Genomic DNA, 5,134 nt, shown 5'->3' on the forward strand with positions numbered 1-5,134 from the left:
TTGCTGGCAGGATTCCTTGTAGCTATAGGGCTGAGACCCTTAGCTCCTGGAGGTTGCCTGCCATAGTCATCCACAGGCTTCTTCCTGGTCAGCGGGAGAGCACTTTTGTCCTCTGAGCCTCATTGCCGAGCACACCTGATTATCTCTGACCCAATCCATCATCATCTCCCTTTGTCAGTTCCCAGGAAGAGAGGGTCTAACCTCATCATGGCTGCCAGGATGGGGAACTCTGAGACTCCAAACCAGAGCTCGATCTCTCTCTCTCTCCTCCCCTCTCTCTCTCTCTCTCTCTCTCTCTCTCCTCCTCTCTCTCTCTCTAGAGCCTAAGTAGGTAGGATCAGAGGATCCCACGTCGCCCAGAGGATCAGGCCTCAAAGTAGCCTGTCTAGAATTTTTGTTCTTTCCACGGTCCTACCTTTCCCACAAGCCTCTTAGAGTCCCACAAGTCTCTTAGAGAACATGCCTTGTCATTTCCTGTGGGTGGGCGGGCTTGCTGATAAGCTCACACTTGCAGTGGCTTTTCCTCAGAGCACATTTCCATTCCCGAGCATCATTCCAGGTGTGGGACTCAGGCCTGAAGTCTGTGTCCTTGCAGCTCCAATGTTGCAGCAGAGAAACCCATCATCATTCAAGTCATTCCCTCCTCATCCAAGTACCGCCTGGTCACTGATTCCAAGGCTGTGTGTGTGTGTGTGTGTGTGTGTGTGTGTGTGTGTGTGTGTGTGTGTGTGTGTGTGTGGTGTAGGGCAGAGGACAACCTCAAGTGTCATGCCTCCAAAGCTGTCCATTCTGAGTTTAGAGACATGGTCTATCACTGGCTTGGGACTCGTCAACTCAGCTAGCCATCGACCCATCTTCTGTGGTTGCTGATAGCTTTGTACGTGGGGTTGATCCCGTTTGTGGTTTACTCTCAGATGTGTATGCTCATGGCTTTGGGCAAATTTAGAGAATTCCAGTCATTAGTTCTTGGAGTAGTTTTTCTGGGTCTCCTTTTTATCCCTTCGTCCTGGGCCTTTGATGGACACAGGCCTCCAGTTAGAGTCCACAGGTCCCGAGACTCTGCCTGCTTGCTTTGTTTGTGAGTGCTTTATTCAGCCTCTCCAGTGAGTGGTGCTTTTGCGCTCTCTCTCTCTCTCTCTCTCTCTCTCTCTCTCTCTTTCTCTCTCTCTCTCTTGTTTGTTTTATATTTCAATATTTTTCAAGCATCACTTAATTTGGGTTTTATTTCTATTTTACACAGACCTTTAAGCAGTTAATATTTCCTATTTTATATTTATATTTTAGAGGCACCAGCCCTGCAATGCCTGCTAGTGAACTGAGTGTCACACACTCTTAGGAGACAGGGTCTCACACTGTAGCTATGGCCATCTTGAAGCCTGTGTAGACCAGGCCGACACTAAATTCTGAGATTCACTCATACACCTTCAGAGCTGTAAAACCAGACTGGGGAATAAATAGTGCCATTCAGAGGGTGAGTTCCATCCAAAGAGGTGTGCTCAGGATTCAGCCCCTTGACCCTCTGTGTGTTTTTCCCATGTTGGATTCAGGACCTCTTGCTAAAGACTCACCCTCCTGCTTTAGGAATCTCATGGGGGGGGTCTACTTTCCTTCTAGAGCTGACCCTAAGTCTACAATCCTAAGAATCTATTGCCCGTTGTCCCAGGAAAACTTCTCTTGGGGTCTTGGTGTCTCTCCCAAAAGAATAATGACTTAGGTGCAAACTCTCTTCTTTCTTGGGTCTTAACCATTAAAAAAAAATGGCCAGCGTAGAATCTTTTAAGTGTGTGTGTGTTTGTGTGTGTGTGTGTGTGTGTGTTCGCACGCGCCCACGCGTGGGAGCATGCAGACCAGAAGTCAACCTCTGGTGTTATTCTCAGGAACCTCCTTTTTGAGACGGGGTCTGTCTGTGACTTCCCCACTCCAGTGTCAAGGAGTGGGCAGGGTTGAACTTCCGGGTGAAAATCCGCCCCTCCTCTTCCAGCCCCTCAGCATTAGGCAGTTGGCTAGTTGGTCACATGACCGTGTTCCACTTTCCTCTGGTATCATCTCTTTTGTCTCTTAAGGGGACAGTTTCATGTAGATCATCTAGAGATGCTTAATTATACGGGCAAAGACTTTTCCTTTTCAATAAGGGCACCTTACAGATTCTAGGTGGGCATATCTCATGGGGACCGTCATACAATTTACCGTGGGACCCAATCATCAGGAAAGGCAGGATTTGCTCCATGTTCTCCTTGAGAATACATAGGTAAGTTCTGAATCAGCTCTCTAGAACTTCCTTGTCGTCTTGAGATGTTCAGGATCCTGATTTAATTTCATCCTGCCCCACCCTAAAGACCTGGCAAGATACTGGCCAGCTTCACTGTGGAACTGCGCCTGCGTAGCAGGAAGTTCCGACCCGCCTAAACCCGAAGAAGTTTGCCTGTGATGGCCTTCCAGCTGTCTTCCAGTCATCCGGAAGTCGGTGAAGGAGTTTCTAGGCTGAAGCTGCCACATCTGGGTGCTGGTGATTCACAGCGAGGCAGCCTCACTCTGGTTTCCATTTCAAGGGATGTTTACAAGGAGTTTAAACCGTTGCCTCTCAAAGCGTCTTCTTTAATATACGCCCGCTTACGTCTCGCAGAGCCCGCTTCGCTCCGGTAAAAGCAGAATAACGCTTTCCACAACCATATCTTCAAGAAACGTTGAAGGGATTAACGAATTCCTATTCGCAAATCAAGTTCAGATCGGCTAGTCTGCACGTTTAAGATGGTCTTTTTTATTTGCTAATTAAAACCATTTCGCTTCCCTCCCTAATTTAAATAACAAAGAGAAACAGAGATAGAACCACATCTGTTGAATCTTCTCAAATATTTCTGAATTCAGGGCGGAGGGAAAACATGAACCACCCAGAGCATGACGCACAGACACTGAAGGAATCGTCAGCGTGCCGACTGGCCCACGGTCAAGGCAACGGGAACAAATGTGCTTCTATTTCTGCTCTCAATTAAATGTCAGCTCCACAACCTTTTGCTCAATTCTCTTTCATGACAAAGCTAAGTCTGGGTTATCCTGGTCTATGTCTATATTTCAGTATCCTTCCTTTCTCCCGTTGGTCCTCAACTCTAATACTCAGTCGGAAAATACTGACCCCGCCAGAGAAAGCAGAGGAGGCAGGGGGATGATGGGTTAGGATAGGGTAGGCTTTAATTATATATGTGTGGTAGGGGAGTCTGTAGAAGTTGGGCCTGGTTCTTCCTCCCAGTCCCTTGCTCCCAGAAATAAGACCCAGACTCAAAATATATTCACAGACACCTTGGCCATAGAGCTAGACTCTTCTCCGACGAGATCTTAACTTATGATAACCCATTCACTTCAACCTACATTCTTCAATTCTACATTCTGGCTACCTGTGCTCAGGTCCCGTGTCTGTCTCATTTACATCTTACGGGGATGAATCTCTAACCCTGACTCTATCCCAGAATTCTTTCTGCCTCCCTGATATAGGCCATAGGTTCTTTTTAATTGACAGGTGAAGCATCCGTACAATACACAAGATATTCTCTCTACAGGTGTCTGTGTGTGGGTATGCCCATTTGAGTGCTAATGCCTGGAGAGGTCAGAGGTATTGACCTCTCCTGGAGCTGCAGTTATAGGCCCGGGTATTGAACTCGGATCCTTTGGAAGGCCACGGAGCCATCTCTCTAGTCCAACCATTTTCAAATGTCCTTAATGCCCTTGGCGATGTCCTGTTGTCAGAGGACACAGCAGAAGCACTGTTTCACTTCTCGATTCACCCATTTAGCATCTTACGCTGGGACTGTTTGACAGACATGTTATCATGTCTGAATAAAGACAGCCCACTCCGCAGAGCTGAGAGGGACCACAAGCTCCTCGGTCCTGCTGGACCTGCTGGACCCATCTTAAGGTTCCCACATGAGGAATTGCCCTTCTGCCAGACACAGACCCCAGCCCATAACTCTACTGTTTTATTACTTGTGTTTGAAAGCCTGAAAAGAACTTCTTTCCAGAGAGCCACATCTCTGACATGTCAGCTGTAGGCTCAGACTGTTTGACCAGTTCTCTGCGTCCCTGTCAGAGGGGTTGTAGAAGGGAGTTCTGTCAAAGCTTGGACCTGGAGGGTAGAACAGGTCTATACCATCTCTAAGAGACTCTATCTTCTATGTCAGGAAGTCCCGCCAACATGTCAGCCTGGTGAGGTGGAATAAGATTGATCTGTTTGTTCTTACTCCACCATCAGCTCTAGTAAAGATGGTTTGTCTCATGTGTCCATCCTTGGCTCCTTGCCAGGTCCCTCTTAGGACCCTGAGTCCTAGCAGCAGAGATCAGCATTGCCAGGCCAGTGTAGTCAGGTTCTCCCCATGCACTGGGTCCTTGGCTCACGGAGCTCCTGGTGTCCTGTGGTGGCGATCCGCCTTGTGCAGTGCTTGGAATCCCTCTGTGTTGTGTGGTGGCACTGTGGTCACATGCTAAAGACTAGGAAATAAGAGGTAGGTAGGTCGGGATAGTGGCCTTCTTGCCTTTTTCTCTGTGACTAATGCTTCTAGTCCCTTGCCCAGTCCCTTGGATAGGTCCCAGCATGGCTGAGGCTCCTCTTTCCACAGGCTGGAGGACTGCCTTCGAAGTCTTCATATCTCCTGGCTGAAGCCCTCTGTCTACCATCCCCAGAGCAACCCCTCTCAGAAATCTTCAACCTTGAAGCTCAAAATCCCTGATGAATCGCCCATCCCACCTCAGAGTGCCTCTGCCCCATGTCACCAGCATTTCCCCACATTCAGAACATCATCCTCTTCATCCCTGGAACGTCTCTCCTTCCCCTCCCAGAATGCACTGCTCTTCCTTCTAAGGAACCACGACCTGTTTCTGCCCTGGGTTTCCCACTATCCCACCCTACTCACATCCTGCCAGCTGGGACCCAAGTACATCCATTTCCCAGTAGAATCTCCTCATAGTCAGAGTTGTCACAACATTCAGAGTGCATGGGTGAATTTAGGCATCTTACGATAATACCCTCTTTTTCACCCTTAACTAGACTGTCAGCTCACTGAAGTCCAGCCTGTAACCCAATCTCTTGGCATTCTCCCAAAGCAGTCTCTGGCCCTGTTGTCTAACAGACTGAACTCTTTTCTTGCTA

This window comes from Rattus rattus, chromosome 4 (assembly GCF_011064425.1).
Source record: "Rattus rattus isolate New Zealand chromosome 4, Rrattus_CSIRO_v1, whole genome shotgun sequence".
Lineage (NCBI taxonomy): Eukaryota > Metazoa > Chordata > Mammalia > Rodentia > Muridae > Rattus > Rattus rattus.